Source organism: Carettochelys insculpta, chromosome 11 (assembly GCF_033958435.1).
Source record: "Carettochelys insculpta isolate YL-2023 chromosome 11, ASM3395843v1, whole genome shotgun sequence".
In the NCBI taxonomy this organism is placed as follows: Eukaryota; Metazoa; Chordata; order Testudines; family Carettochelyidae; genus Carettochelys; species Carettochelys insculpta.
Window position 1 is genome coordinate 6,390,687 of NC_134147.1, and position 16,682 is coordinate 6,407,368.

At 41.8% G+C, this 16,682-nt stretch overlaps 1 protein-coding gene across 2 annotated transcripts in view; it reads right to left on the reverse strand.

Annotated features, from left to right (window-relative positions):
• The window catches only part of SFMBT1 (Scm like with four mbt domains 1), a 126,652-nt gene extending 110,475 nt beyond the window's left edge, over positions 1–16,177 (reverse strand). For both annotated transcript variants that reach the window (XM_075005748.1, XM_075005747.1), the window contains exon 1: positions 16,106–16,177. The gene's annotated coding sequence lies outside the window, so the exon portion shown is untranslated. The remainder of the gene's footprint in view (positions 1–16,105) is intronic.
• Positions 16,178–16,682: the final 505 nt, after the last annotated feature.

The following is a 16,682-nucleotide window of genomic DNA, read 5'->3' on the forward strand; positions in this document are numbered from 1 at the left end:
TGGGAGAATCCCTCCTGTGGGCAAAGGCACTGCGCAAGCTGAAGAACTTGAGCAGTGCAGTTGTGCCACTGTAGAGTTTTTACTGTAGGCAAATCCTTAGGTTATTTAAATATAGCATAAGCACTGATCTTGATTTGGTTGAGCTCTAGATCCACTTTATGTGAGTTGTGACAGGGCTTTTCCCCCCACTCCTCAAAAATAGGTTAAAAAGTGAAATGGGTAGGAAGTAGCCCATTCATCCTAGATTTCCAGCAGGAACAGGAAACCCAGGATGACACTGTTCTATTTCGTCAACGTGTGCACTACAGCCTATGCTGGCATAACATACGTTGCTCAGAAGTGTGAAAAAAGCACGCCCTGAATGATACACATTTCACTGACATAAGCATCAGGGTAGACAGCGCTATGTCAGCAGGAGAGCTGTCAGGTCAGCATGGAGCATTTTACTAGATGCGCTGCAGTGGCACAGCGGTTATCAGTAGAGCTGCATGGCTGCCCTGCTGTGTATTTAGACATGGCCTAACTAGTATTTGACACAGGACTGAAAGCAATTGTAACTATGCTATCCAGATCATGCAAGTAATCAGTGTAACTGGTCCCAAACAACCTAAATCCTCCAACTATTTTAATACATACATGTGAAAAGTCCTACTGATTTTAATGGGACTGTCCATGTGAACAAAACTGATCAAAGCTTGTGGTAACTTTAGTTATTTTAGACTTCCTGATTGACATCACACTGAGAAAAATGGGGATATTTATACGCTACTAGTTCTAATTTGGTGTCCTGTTTGTATGGGTGCTCACAACAATGGTGCGAAACTTTAAAGAAATAAGCTTAGTATAGAAAAAAAGACATGAGTGAATTAGTTTACATTTGAGGTTTTTCCACAACCAAAATAAATGAAATTCTGCAGGAAAGACTCCTCTGTGGAATTTAGCAGACCATTTGCTAATGTTTCTCACAAAAAGATGGAAAAAGTCCTCTGTGATCGTGAGAGCTCTTTTAATTCAGGGCCACCAGAACCTCTAAAATTAACCTGTTCACTAACCAAAACACACATGATTTTTCTATTGCTTTGCTTCCTTTAAAAGACATCTCAGGGCTTGTCTACAGAGGAAAGTTATATTGTGGTTACCTTACACAGGAATTTAATCTGCTGTGGTTATACCTTTGTAACTCCCTGCAATCAACAGACTTCTACTATAGGTAGTACAAGTTTTGTACTTGAAATCAAGGCATAAGTTTCTACCATATGCATCTCCCACAGCAAATGCTAGCACAATGCACTCCTTAATCTTCAGCACATGGCAGAATTTGTCATTTAGACTTTGAAATACAGCTGCCAGTTAAAAGTTTCCCAAACATCAAGGCAATTGGATCATGCTGCTTTCAGTAATCTGACCGTCAGAGCTCAATGATTATATACTTGCATTGTCTGGATGAGGAGCATGCCATTGTTAATCCAAGAAATTAAACTGGCGCGTGTTATTCTTATAAAAATGAAAGATGGGCATCAGATATAGAAATACAGGGAATAGACTAGATTAGCAGGAAAGTCAAGAATACGCATTATAAAACATGTTGCTGACTTGTTTTACCTAGTTCATCTAATATAGCAGTCGGTTCCATTTCTCTTTTTATTCTTGTCAATCATTCATATCAGTATACATTTGTTTTAGCAACCATAGTGATAAAATCATGTAGTGGCTGGTGTTACAGTGAATCCAAACTATTTATTACCAGTCATTCAACACATTTCCTTAACACCATAATCTTTATAAATACAAGTCTTCAAATATTTCCATTAATATTTAATCAAACTGGTTTAAGATATTTCAAGGAGAAGACATACTGAAAAACACCAACTACTGGTTTCTGGATGGATTTTCTTTGGTTTTGTTAGCATTCCTTTCCACCACAAAAAAAAAAAAAGCAGCAAAGAAAGCATGATTACCATCTGTTAAATGTAACAAATTTCCATGTAACTTTTAAAATAAAAAAAATACACAGATATTTATACTCATTTAGTTTTATACACATCCATGCAGTACCTTATTTTAAAGTGAATATAAGTATCACTGCCCTCTGCTGGTTACAGTGAGTACTGCTTGTTTATCACAGGCACCATACTGTTAACAGAATAGCTCAAATAGAGTCCTTTGCTTTTGAAACATGCAAAAATGCACTCTCCCCACCATCATCCTGACATTGAATGACTATGACGTGCAGGAGCATTGTGACAAAATGGCTGTGGAGTTGTTACAACATGTTGTTAGTTTTTATCACTTAATCTCCAAAGAGACATGTAATAATTAGAGAATAAGAGCATGGAAGGGCTTAAACTACTAGACTGAGAAATAAGTGCAGGCATCAAAGATCAGTGTCTTTTGAAAGAGCTGCCTTTGTTCTGGCCTTAGCTTTATGTGCTGTCTTGCCAACTGGAAGATGGCTAGTGCTGGCAACTGCTCCTCTCTGGTAGTTAAGAATTGCCACTTTCATATTTAAATAAAAGAAAAAAAAAAAAAAAAAGAGAGATTGAGAACTAAACTGTGAGATACACAGTGCACTTTATTGGCCTGCCCAAAATACAATGCTTTGAGCATCATTCTGAACCCAGGAATAGAATATGGTCGTGCATTACATTTTTTTTAAATAGCCTTACAGCAAATAATTGCAAACAAGCACCACTAAACCAGGAAAGAAGATTTAAGTACAACATTAAGAAACACTGAGTGTTGTTCTTCATTAATGATTTAACTACTCATCCTTTTGTCTCCTCTTTGCTTCATCATTGCATTTTTTAAAAGAAAAAAAAAATTCCAAAAAAGCTGGATTTATTCATAAGAGGCTCTGGAAGGCACAGTATTCAATCGTTTCATGGCAAAGTTCTATGATCTCCTGCAGCTTTCCAAGGATTCTTTCACATTTTGTTTTCAGTACTTCTAGTCCAGGCTGGTAAATAGTTTTGTTTTCCACATGATATATTAATAATGGCAGATTATAAAGATAACAAAATAAACAGCATCTCAAGATATACCCACCTCCCAACAGTTCCAAATCAGAATCTCAATAATATAAAGGTTTATAATTTTATTACAGAGCTTAGGAAAAAATCCTATTCAGCTATGTCCATTAAACCAGAAAATTGCAAGATCTTATATTTGCCTGAAAGTCCACATTTTTCTTTACAGGGAGGAAAAAAAAAATGTTCATCAAGTCTCAGAGGCATACAAATGAACTTGCCAATAAATGCTACTGGCACCCCATGTAACCCCACAACACTGGAGTATTTTAATATATAAAAAAAGAAAAAACAACCTTCCTAAAACTGTTCTTATTTACACTACAAAGCTCAGCCCCCTTTCCAGTTCTCACATGTCAGCAGCCTCCTCAAATCCCATTTCTACCAGTTATCAGAGTCAGATCTCATCACGCAGAAGTAACACTGTTACTTCGCACCACACAAGCTGAATTACAAAACACATGTGTAGCATCCATGAGGTGGCAACGCCTGAGCCACACAGATTCGAAGCAAAGTTCCACAACACTTCAAGAAGTCCCCACACAAACCACCAGGTCTGGAGTACTGAATTTTTAAGTTAGAGAGTTTAAACACAACTCTCACAACAATTGGCTATGAAGTCAGAACAAATCTCAGCAGATTTACCCTTCCTCACAAAATTAATCCCATATAGTTCAGCTCGTCCACTCATCATCTGTATCAGCTGCTCCATGTTCAGTGGTAAGAGAATACTCAAAACCACCAACTGCCTCCAGCGGCACTGCTTTGGTTTGACAGCATTCTTGATCAGACAATATTACTAAGAGAAGACAATGAGCTCTGAAGTGTGTGTTTACCAATAAAAGTTGCTAGGTGGCCAGCAATCACATGGGTGTCAAAAGCTTCAAAAAGACACAATAAAAGTGAAAGTAATGGACATAAACATCCAACCCACCGACCTCCAGGACCAAGCCAGATATCAACCAGGTGATGCTTTAAGAGAAAAAGGATTGTGTCCTCTTGTTATAGTCATGGCAGATTTCAACAACCATGTTCAACATTTTTGTTTTGCCTAGCATGACTTACAAGCTCCTTGGCAAGTGGATCAAAGGGCTATCTAGTCTCACCACATCTTATCAAATCTTTTTGCGTCAGCTACTGAAATCTTACTTTTAAGTTCTTGGTAAAGAAAAGCTCCACTGCGAGTTGCAACCAAATAATCCATTATCTTTCAATGCCACCACACAACATGGGAACCAATTCATTCTCCATCCTCTTTTGTTACAGTAATGGAATCACAGTATAGGTTGAACCCCTCTAGTCTGGCACTCTTGTCAGGCAACATCCATAATCTGGCACAATTTTAGTTAACCACTTATCACAGGTGTGGCCATAAGGTTTGATTACAGCCACCAGTCTTGACTTTCAGTGTTTTGTGCTGTTATTTATCTGTAATTTACTTTTAAATGTCTTCTAAGGGCCCAGTGAGCAGTGGAAGTGTAGGTAATGCAGCTAGACTATATTGACACCCTATGGTCCAGCAAATTCTCTCATGTGGCATCAGTCAGGTCCCAAGGGTGCCAGGCTCGAGAGGTTCAACCTGTAGCATCAGCATCCCATGCCACCTCAAAAAGCAGTCACGCCGCACAGTTCTCAAAGGTCTAAAAATTTGACTCTGTAGCCTGTTATTTCCCACTATTAGATTTAAGACATAGAACACTTAACATTGACAAGTTACAGCAACAATATACTTTTTAAATCACAGGCATATTGCCAGGTAGTTTACAGGCCAACAGTATTGGCAGCCCTTGATTTTTTATTGAGGGCTCTCAGTATCAGATTGCTTCATCAAAGTCCCAGGTCTTAGAATGACAAATAAATGAGGATCTTGCTCTCATTTCAATAAATTTCTAGCCCTTAGCCCAATGTGTTTGTACAGCACTTCATACAATCAATACTTGCTCTATGACTAGGGGTACTAGTTATTGTTAATTCAAATACTGTACTAAAAATGGAAATAGAAACCCTAATGCTTGGAACTGACAATATTGCCTTTTAGACTGTTGTAAAATAGTGTTTTAAAAATCTAACAAAAAAACCCTCATTTTATTCTATGAAGTTTTGCAGCTCCATATAATATTTCAAAATCACTGTATAATGCGATGCTGGAGTATGAGTATGGTCAGTATGAGACTGACCAAGAAGTGAAATTTATTGCTCTATTGCTATTTTCTGTGTTTAAAAAAAAATATACAGGACTTGATTTATTTTTTGTTTATGATTATTCATTTTTAATATTCAATTAGTAATACCAACAAGAGCACTTTCTAAAAATGGCCTGGGTACTAAGCTCATAGCTTTTTTTTTTTGGAGGAGGAGGAGGAGAAGCAGGGACAGCCCCAGTGTTTTAGGTGTCCAGGAGCATGACTCCTTTCCATCGAGTAGTTCTTAAAACAAACAAACAAACAAACCCTTTTTTGAAGGCTTCTTGCATTCCTCTCCTTGCCTACTTTGTGCATCTGAACACTTGTCTCACAGAGTGTGCTAGTATATGAAGTAGAGACCATTATTTTTTAAATGCTCTCTAGGGTGCCACATGAGTGTATTTGTACAGCATTCCACATATTTTCCCTCTTTACAGATGGAATGTTTGATTTTGAATCACCTCTACCGTATGTTTTTCAAAAAGACCCCTCTGATGCTAAAAAAGCACAGCTCCTTATCTGATTTGATTTGTACATATCTTTAACTGCTAACAGAAAACAAGTGTGGTTTTTGAAAGTGAGGGACTGTTAAGCACCACACAACTCCAAATGAAAAAGAGACACAACCGAGCACTGCTACAAACATTTACTTCTACTAGTAGTAAGGTTTAAAATAACTATTTTAGGCCATACCTGGCCTACACCCAAAGTGTAAAGCCAAAACAAGTAAAAAACAGTGCTACAAAAATGCCCAGGAACTATTTCCCATGCAGTCTCACACTCTACAGAATCAAAAGCTTTTGGATTTAAAAAAGAAGAGTTTCTAGCCCTTGTGGTTGTGGATTTAATCCTGGTTTGTCTTTCAAGGGTTAATTCCATGCAGTGCTGTCTAGCTAAAATAGGAAAGTAAATTCAGAAGGCACTATGACAATTGTCACAAATGGAAAAGGAAACCTTGCAGAAGTACAAAACGAATTTTACTGAGACTAAATAGATACTCATTAATAATTAGGAAAAACTCATTTCTTTGGATTTAGACAGGCTGGTACATTTTCATAATGCTGTCAATTGTCTGTTTACTGTTACCAGTGGTTATATTTTACACTTGCTTTGCTCAGGTTTAACCAAATGGCAAGACACAAAGTAGCAGCAAATTAAGCCCTCTAAATTACTCTATGTCTTACGCAAGAAGAATTCCTGTAGGACATACATCCCTTAGATTTTAAAGGGATCAACATACTGCTATGATTAACATAACTGACATTAAAGATCTAGGTCCTCATACTTGCACGAGAGAGGTGGTGGGGATGGGGAATTCTGTAAGGAGAAAAACTGATTATCTCTATGTTGTCACTAGCTCATTTGGTCAGGGGAACTGATGGATATGGATGTGGTTAGTGTAAATTTAAATGCCTGTCAGGCATCGGATAGGCACTTTTAGTGTGGTTCAATAAAAATGTGAATAGTTGAATCTGGCTCAAGAGCACAGTAGATTCTCTTCAGCAGCCAATGACTGGTATTTAGTTAAACATCGTCTGGACTACACAGCAGAACTCAAGGATGCTTTATGTCATGGTTGCAGAGACTGAGGTCATTTTAGAATGTAAACAAACTATAGGCACCCAAGCTAAGTGAATAGAGTAGATCAGCAGTTCTCTAACCAAAGATCAGTAATCCAAAATGCGTCATGACTGCATTTCAATGGGGTCCCCAGAGCTGAAGCCCAAGCCCCACTGCTCAGGGCTGAAAAGTTTATGCCCTCAGGCTTCAGTTTTGGGCAAGGAGGCTCAGGTTGCTGGCCCCCTGTCTGGAGCTGAAAGCTTTGTCCTTTCTGCCTGAGGAAGCGGGGTCAGGCTTTGGCCCTCCCACCCACGGCAGCAGGGTTTGGGTAGGCTCAAGCTTTGGTCTCCCCTCCAGGTGTTGTACGGTAATTTTTGTTGTCAGAAGGGGGGGTCACGTGGCACTGAAGTTTGAAAACGCTGTGAGTACCTCAAATCAAGTCTGAAGACAAACCAAAATATTTACGTGAACAGATAAGGGTGTTCTCAGTCAGAGCTGGACCTTCCATATGACGATCTGGAGCAATCATCCCAGGTCCCACACTTTGGGGGGCCCTGAGCTTCAGAGGGACATGTGGTAGCCTGAAGGTTTAACAGAGGGGCTGCTGACAGCAGTGGAAAGCAACCCAGGCCCACCCCACCCTGCCAGCTCCTAGTATCACTTGTGGAAGGGGACAGAAGTTGGAAAAATGGTACAGGGCCTGGGTGGAGGCCCCCTAGAGATGGCCCTGCTTTCAGTATTTCTGTTATATATCCCAGCCCTTCTGCCACCAGAACAGAATGCCTTTACTAATTAAACACAAAATAGGAATCTTATTTTATATAACAGTTGCCAGTATAAGAATCCTCTGCATATGGGAACAATTTTCCAGTATTAAAATAATTCTATTTAGGCTTCATTGGCTAAAGTTCTTGTTTCAGAATATATGGCTCATAAACATTAACAGAAACTGAAGTTTCCTCTGAATAAGCCCACAGGTCATTTATCCGTTACACAAAAGTTCTCTTGGCCCCTCCATACTGTTCCCCATACCCCTCATTAATCAACGCTATAGAGACCACCTCCTCTGGAAATTTCAGCACAATCAGAGAATGTGCTCCCTATCACTTAAATGTGAATTTCTCCAGAGCATGTACTCTGTACTTGTGCTCTGTTATGGATCTGATCCTGTTCAGTGCTCAGCACCCAGAACTCCCATTATGTATCTAGAAAATGAGGGAGCCAAACACCCTGCATGACTGAGGCCTATATAGCATTTTTTGTCCATTCCTGACTCTTCTCTACTGTAGATGGAGCTTATACTATCAACTTATTTATTTCACTTATTCACTATTGTCTATACTAGAGATATTACAATGATACTGCTGTGAGATCTCTCTCATTTAGCCACTTTATATAGATGTAAGAGAGCTCTCCTGCCCACATAATTAAGCCACCCCTGAACAAGCTATGTTGGTGGGAGACGTTCTGTTGATATAGTGCAGTGTGCACTAGCATGAATGCCAGCAAACCTAAATCATTTGCGGGGGTTATTTTTCTTCACACCCCTCAGCAACACAAGTTTTACTGACTTAAGTGGTAGGTTAGACATAGCATTTTTTTTCGTCCTTCTACACCTGAACAAGGTTTTGTATCCAGCTTTAAGCTTTCTTCAGCTCCCTGAAGTTCTTCGGTGACATCTGTCAGATTCTCACTAGTACAGTAAACTCTTTCATAGCCGACATTCTATCATCAAAGACTTTCAAACAAATGGCATGTCAACCATAAGTAAATTTTAGTTACATTTTCCGTAAGTACAGTATAATGAAAGTAAGCACATAATACAGCAAGTACAGTATAAAGATACTGTTGGTAAATGAAGTGCTTTGCATATGTTTGTTTGTTTCTTAATATCTAATCTTGTTCTTCTTTAGTATTATGCATTGCTAAGTATACCTCTCTACTACCCAGAATACTACTCAACCTCCCAGTACCGGAGCTGACAGATATGGAAGGGCTTACTGTATTTTTAGTCCAGGGCCACTGTAAATGATAACGATTTGCAGAAGGTCAATAAGGAGTAGAAGATACTTCGGAGAAACTGGATTTTGATGTGAGCTTTTTTACCTTTGTAGTTCAATGTATTCCACCAAATTCATAGACCAGCAGGTTATGGACTCAAATAGAATTGGAAAATTCCCAGAAGCAGTCCAACCTGTAACAGCTTGGCTTTTTGAAAAGTTGATTTAGAAACATGCCCAGTGATATTTCTGCCATAGCAATTAAATACAAATATCATGCATATATAAGCCATAATTACCAGGTAAATTAAAAATGCTTTTACAATTGCTAAAAGTTAGTGATATTTAAGTGAAAGTCACACATTTAATCTCTCTCTCTCTTTCTCTCTGTACTACAGTACTAATACCATAGAAGCAGCAAATTGCTGGGTAGGGGGGAAGAGGGGGCAGTCTCAAGACATTTTGATGGGATGCTGGACCAGAGCACCTCAAAAATTTTGCTGCCTGTCAAACCTGAACGCAACAACATTGGAAGTTTGGGGAAGAAGGGGAAAATATCAACCTAAAGTATGGAAGGGATACTCAGAAAGCCAGGCCCCAAATCTTAATCAGTTAAAAGAGTTCGAGTCTTGTCCAATTGACCAATTGGTAATAAGCGATTAAATGTTCCTATTTTGATTGCGTTCTAGTCACTAAGCAATTTTGAGACACTGAACAGAGTTAACCGTAAAACTAACATTTATTTCAATTACTTCAATAAATTATTGAAGTTTATGTAACACTGCCACACTGTGTACCAAGAAAGTGCACAAATTGCAACACACGTTCATACCATTCTGTGAGAAATTATGTACCTATTTTTATATTCTCAAATTCTTAGTATTTGGTTAGCTCACCATATGATATTATGCAACTATGTAGCATACTTTATTGAGGTAAGATTGTGTCCATTAGATCATTCTGGCACACAAGGTTAGGTACGAGATAAAATGGGAGCATATATGCATATTTGTCTGCCTTGCAATAAAGAAGTGGTTGTTTTGAGAGTTTAAAATTTAGAAAATGCATAAAAAGCATCAGCCTATGTATCATCTATTCTTTTTCAGGAAAATCTGGTCATGTGAGCCAGCAGCAGCCTCCCTTCAAGAGAAACAGTTGGCAAGAGTGGAAAATTTTTGTGAAAAGTGCCTAGTTTAAACAAGTCTTTAGAGCAGGGGAGCTTCTTAGCTGAAATTCTAATGTCAGTCATCACTAAACTTTAAGGGACATTACATTTTGGAAGCATTCTATACAAATGCATCTCAAAGGATAAATAACCTGATTTCTACACATGATCTGTCATTGCTTCTAATGAGAAAAACTATGAGTTTAGGGGAAGGATTTGAACAAAACATTGGAATCTTCAGAATTCAACACCTAATTCTCAGATACCTTAATACTTTATAAATATCTTAGAATAAACACTTTATTGATTGCATTCAGCCTCTTTTTAGAGAAGAAAAGCCTTACATTTGACACCTCAGATCCCAAAGGACACTAAGAAACTGATATTACGCTCACTGACTAATTGCTTAACTCAAATAGCCACCTTTAGAGTGAGCCATGACCATCAGCTATGACAATGCATGACAACATTACTGGAAGTATCTTCACTTTCCAACTCAGTGTTCTTTTTGAGGCGGCCGGGGGGGGCGGGGAAGCACACTCTAACCATACTGTTTATAGAATTCACCTCTGTTCCCAAAAACGAAGTCTTCAGAATACAGTCAGAGTGAATTCAATGCTTCCCCCAAAATTTTTTACTGTAGCATTCCTGCTTCATACATCTCTACCCCCAGAAAATATTAACAATGATGCAAACATTAACACGCTGCAGCATTTGTCTTTCTACCAAATTCCACAATCCCTACTCTCGTCACATTAGAGACCCAATCCTCTAGATGAAAGAGCACCTAATTCCAATCACTTGAAATGGGAGATGAGAGTGCCCAGCACTGCATAAGATTTCATTCTAGAAGCAAAGATACAGCAGCTTCTTTATTTCCATCTGCACACATGAAACAACAAAGTTGGTTTGATAGCCACATTATTTTCAGACATCAGATTTAGCTCTTTCCTACCAGGCAAAATTCCTTCTAACTGATCTCTCCAAAGAAAGAAAGATAAAGAAAAAGAATGACCTAAAAAGTGTCATGGCAAATAAACCAAACCACTATAAATGAAGTGGCACAGTAGTACAAACAGCAATCTTGAATACCGGCAAGCTGTTGCCAAGGGTGACCCAAACAGAGAGCAAAGGACTGTTTATGGTCAATTTAACCTCCACAAATTATTAAGACTTATGACAGTAGTCAGTTGCTAGTTATAGTGTTAATAACTAATTATCTCCAATCAGGCTAATTTACCAGGAGTTATTTGTGCTGAAATTTGCCAGTACAATAAAAGATTTCTGTTATAGCAGAAAAAATGTAGGGACCTCTTTTCAGCCTAAAGGGAAGGTATCCCTCAAAAGCTGATTTGCACATGCCATCAGTACACACTGAATCAGAAAGTCATCAAAATACACATACGTTCATCGCCCATAAATACATAAGTTTTGAGAAAACAAGAATTTAAAAAACAAAAACAAAAAACCCTTTAGATACATTTAAATTCTTGCACATTTTGATTATGCTCTCTTGTAGCTATATACTGCCTACCAGCCACATCGTCACTTTTTGCATTTAGATTTTCTTTGGAGCAGGGACCATCTTTTAAGTTTTGTATGCACTGTGCTAGCACAGTGCCCCACAATCTTGACTGGGGACTCTAGGGGTTACTTCAGGAGTGAAAAATAAATTGTAAATCATAAAAGCTAATGCATCTTAGCATTTATGCTACACTTTATATCTTTAAGGTGTTTTACAAACACTAATCCACACATTAACCAAAAGCACAGCCCTACATTACACACGTTTAAACAGACAGGAAGAAGGAAGCTCCACAATGCCACACAGAGAATCATTGCTAGAGGTGAAACTATAATAATTCAGGAGATTCCAGTTCTAAGTTATACTCAGATCATGCTTTGTCTAAAAGGGAGTCTCTTTTTAAACAATGGATTCCCATAAATTATGCCATATTAAAGTATAGTACTCAATGTCATGTACTTCAGGAGGGATTTTTTTTGGCCTGGTCTGGAATTATGACCTCACTCATTACAAATTAAGCTTGTTTTAGGACATATTCTGAGAATATCAATTTATATTTTCTCTCTCTTTTTTTGGCTTTTGCTAGTATTTTTGTGGAGCAACATGCATCTTACATATCGCTTTAATACAAAATGCACAGACTATATACTTTGTTCTGTAGGGTCCTGTGGTGAAATACAGAAGTTACTCTTTTGCACATTTTTACAATATTGGTCTTATATTGGCAAGTACAGAGTAACTCCACATGTTAAACACATCAGTTAAGATGAAACTCATCTTAAAAACCACATCTTTGCTTGCATTACTCAAAATGAGATTATTAAAAATAAATGTTCTGAAAAGGTAGTTTCTTTCTCACCTTTACTCAATTTGGACAAAGTGGATGAATGAGTTTTGTTTTCAGGGTCACAGAAGGTTCGTCTACAGAACAAGTCAGGAAAATGTTTTCTACTTAAAGCATGTTAAGATTAAGAGCTTCGTCTTTTGTCCTAGTTTAGAAGCAACAGATCTTCTGTTTGAAAGACAAAGACTTGTCACATATAAACTTGAGGCCAAGAACTAGTTAAGTCCCTTTCTAACTTCACAACCATATTCTCTTCCAGCAGCACTGATGGGACAAACGAGATAAACAGAAGAAACTGAAGTTCACCACCAGTCCAATACAGAAACATGGTACTGCTACATACAACAGCCAGATATTTGGAATCCATTAAACATCAGGTATAGTCCCTGTTTGTGGTTCTGCACAGCCACATTAGATAAGCACTTCTCTACCTTGAAATCTGTAAGATTTATATAGTAAGTAAGCATTTAATGAGAAAAGTTAAAATTACCAGAAGATACATGACAGGTCAGATTCCTTGTATTCTACGTAACTGACTTCCATTAACAGCATACTATGAAAACATACATCTGAAAAGGAGACTATGTAGTGGCCAGAGGTTTCAGAGAGGTAGCCGTGTTAGTCTGTTTCATCAAAAAACAACAAGAAATGTGGTAGCACCTTAAACACATGTAGGGCATAAGCTTTCATGAGATACAACTCACTCAGATGCTAGCAGTGAAAGAAAGGGCTGCAGAGGATGGAAGTGTAATAATCAGTGCTAATTAAAATCAGTGATGAGAAGGTGGGAGTACCTGGAGGGGAAATTATTTATTGTACGGAGAGACTTAGTGGTCACTTCCCTGCTCAGGTTGCAAACAAACTTGCAGCAAGGCTGAGGGTGGGGGACAAACCTACCCATTCTTTTGTATTGTTATTAGCCGACACATGAAGATCACATGACAAGAATTTCACACATGTAGTACCACTGATGTTCAGATGTGTGAGAAGGAACTTCTAACACGACCTCCTCACATAACAACTTACCTGCATTTATAGCCCTTTTTAGGCTCTTTAATTTACTCTGTTCAGCAAGAACATGCTCACGTATATAAGGTCCCAACCCTGTGGATTGCATTATTTTAAGTCTAGTTACTTGCGTTCAGCTATCAGAAAATGACAGTGTAGGTGTCCACATCATGAGAGCATGTTGCTATGGCAGAAATTAGTAAAAAGAAACAGCACTGTGAAGTTACAAGTGACTTGCAAAGGTGGAACAGTAGGGATTTTGCAAAGGAGTGTGCAGAAAGGCAAATGGATTGAGAATCAAAAGGGAAGGGTAATCTTATCAGATCTGCCACTAGTTTGCTGAGGAACACACCACCGTCAAAACCTAAACTCTAAAACATTACTAAAATCCTTGATTGGCAACAGTTTGAGGATCTATTCTTTATAAAGCCATTTGAAATCCTCAGATGAAAGGTGCTGAAAAGGCACAGAGAATATAAAAATCAGAGCATCCAACCAAGAATATTGCAGGTGTTACCATGTTTCCTCACACTATATTCTCCCCATGCTGTAAAAGCAGCAGTCTACTGAACAACTGCTCAGCTAAAGAACCAGATAAGGTAGTTCAACAGTAGGAAGTCAATGAAAAAGCACAGAAGGAGGGGAAAAAAAAAAAAGGTATGGATCAATAATTACTAAGTCAGCCAGTCTAGCTCTGTTATTTATTCCATAAAGTTGTTTTCCTCTGGTGAAATTTGTGCACCAGCTTTAGCCACAGGAAATATTTCACTGGTTTTATGAAGTGAGATTAAGTCACCCAGCAAAAAAATAAAATTAAAAATTAGTAAACTGCATTATCCTCACCCTCTCATTTTAAAACAAGAGAAACCACAAAAGAGGGTTTGAAGCGAGTTCTTTCAGTTTTATGATCACTGACATCTAAGATGTCCCATAAGTCATTCGAGTATCTCTTCCTGTTACATACTCCACTAATAATGGTGCTGGAACAGCACAGCCTCATCCTCCAACCAGAATGACAAGAAACAAATCACAGTAAAACACGATTATTTTGCAAAACCTACGCAAACTGAAATTAAGGAAGTGGGCCAGACAGATGTGTTTCTGCAGCAAGTCATTTTATAATGTATATTCAACATTTTAAATAAAGTTATGGCTAGAACACCTACTATAAGCGAATCCCTCCATTGATGTACTTTATTTCAGAGAATTATTATGTTGCAAAAACACCTAGAGGTGTTCATTAAATCAGAGATCCACTGTATTAGGTGCTATAAAGATAATATTTCCTGCCCTGCAGAGCTTACAAACTTTTCTTCTCTGTGATTGGAAGCCAAATGCCAACTAACCAACAAATCCACATGCAACTTATGTCAGATTTATGATGCATTATAAGGCTATCATTATAATGTGCAAGACACTTCCTTAGTTTTTCCATGATTTCAGCACTATCCACCTTACGCTCCGGATTACTAAAATGTTCACTGGGCTACTGACAGCAACAAGCTCCCTTGAGGGACCTGACAGACAAAAAGTAGCAATGTAGGCCTTTTTTCCCACATTACAAAAACCACTACAGCAGCTGTCATTAGAATTCTACTGTCAAAGTGGGTAGAGCTACCAGATACCAATGTTACTCTTTTTAAACCTCTTTTATGACGGCAAGAAGTTTCTCCAAAGTAGATGCAATCATTCCACTAAAGCCCACATGGGACCGTTAAAACAGCCATCACCCTGGCCTGTTATGCAGTTGAAAGGCAGGCCTTGTGCGATATTAATAGCCCACCTTGTTAGAAACTCACAATAACTGCTGGGCTTGTTTTTTCCTCTTCCCAGCACTAGAGCGAGCCTACGCTCTTCCCCTTGCTCCAACCATTTTCTCCTTGTTTGGCGGGGGGGGGAGATAACAAGACCTGCTGGTGGCCTATGGAGAACTTTCGGCATCTTTCCCCCTCAGAACGGACCCCGCTTGAACCCTGTTTTTCTGCTCTCCAGGAGCCGGTTTATTTTTGCTGTCTCCCCGCCCCAAACGCTGAAGTTGGAGTCCTCGGGCATGGCGACAACGTGCACAGCAGCCGCCCAGCGGTTGTGTCAAGCCCTGGGGCGCCACCCCGGCAGGGCTCGCACGAGCCACCCCGGGCAGAGGAACAGCCAGGAAACAAAGCTCCTGCTTCAGCGAGCCCAGCCCGCTGGTGACAGAGAAGGGGGCTGGGGAGATGCGGCCAAACGTCACGGGGAAAGCCGCGAGCGCGGGGCTGTGTTCAAAGGCAGCGCAAAGTGCTGGCGGGGGGGGGGGGGGAGGGGCGCCGCCGCTCCGGGGGGAGGGGCCCCTCGGCAGTGCGCACCGCGGGGACCCAAACAGCCGGGACCGGCGCCGCTCCCGCTCCGCGGAGCCAGAGGCCGATTCCCGGAACGGGGCGGGGCGGGGCGGGGCGGGGGCGCGCCGGCTGAGGGGGCAGGAGCCGGCCGGCCCTGCCCACCCCCCGGCGGGCCCGAAGTACCTGACACAAAGTTGGCGCGGGAGCGGCGCGGCGCGGCCCCGCGACTGGCGGGCTCGGCGGGGCGCGCGCCGGGGAACTTCGGCCGGCCGCGGCCCCTCTGGCGGGGAGTGGCGGGGCCGCCCCTGCGCGCGGCGCGGGCGCGCCCGCAGCGGCCCCTTCGCCGGCCCGCGCATCTCCCCGCGCATCCCGCCGCGCGCCGCCGAGAAGGGGGAGGGGGGGCGGTGGTGGTGGAAAAAGCCGGCGGGGCCCGCGGCCGGCGAAACGCGCCCAGCCGCTGCGGCCGGCGCCCGCCTTACCTGCGGCGAGTTCCCTCAGCCCCGCGCCGCCGGCTGCCGCGGCTCGGGCGCCGCTCGCCGCCTCATTCCAATATGGCACGGACGGGCGGAGCGCATGCGCCCGCCGCCCCGCTGCGCTCCCCTCCCCGCCCCGCCCGCGCGGCTTTTTGGGCGCTCCGGCGCGCCTCGGCCGCCGGCCGGAGCCCAGCGCCGGGCGGGGACGGGCGCCCACCTGCGCCGCCCGCGGGCTCAGCCCCGCCCGCTCGCGCCCGCGCCCGCGCCCGCGCCCGCGCCCGCGCCGGGCACCTGTCTGCCGGGGCGCGGGGCGTCCGCGCGCGCGCGCGGCGGGCGCCCCATTGGAACGCGCGGAGCCCGCGCGCTCCGCCGCGGGAATGGGCGGGTGGGACACGTGCGTCCCCGCGCCCGCCCGCCCGCCTCTGATCCCGGGACTCGCTCTGCAGCCGGGGGCGCGGGGTGTCACCCTCCCAACCGGGGGCCGCGCCGCTCCCCGTCCCGCCAGCGCCTTGCCCTGCTCGGTTGCCGGGCTGCGCCCCCGGGCGCTGGCCTGCGGCGATGCGAATCCGACATTATCGCCATA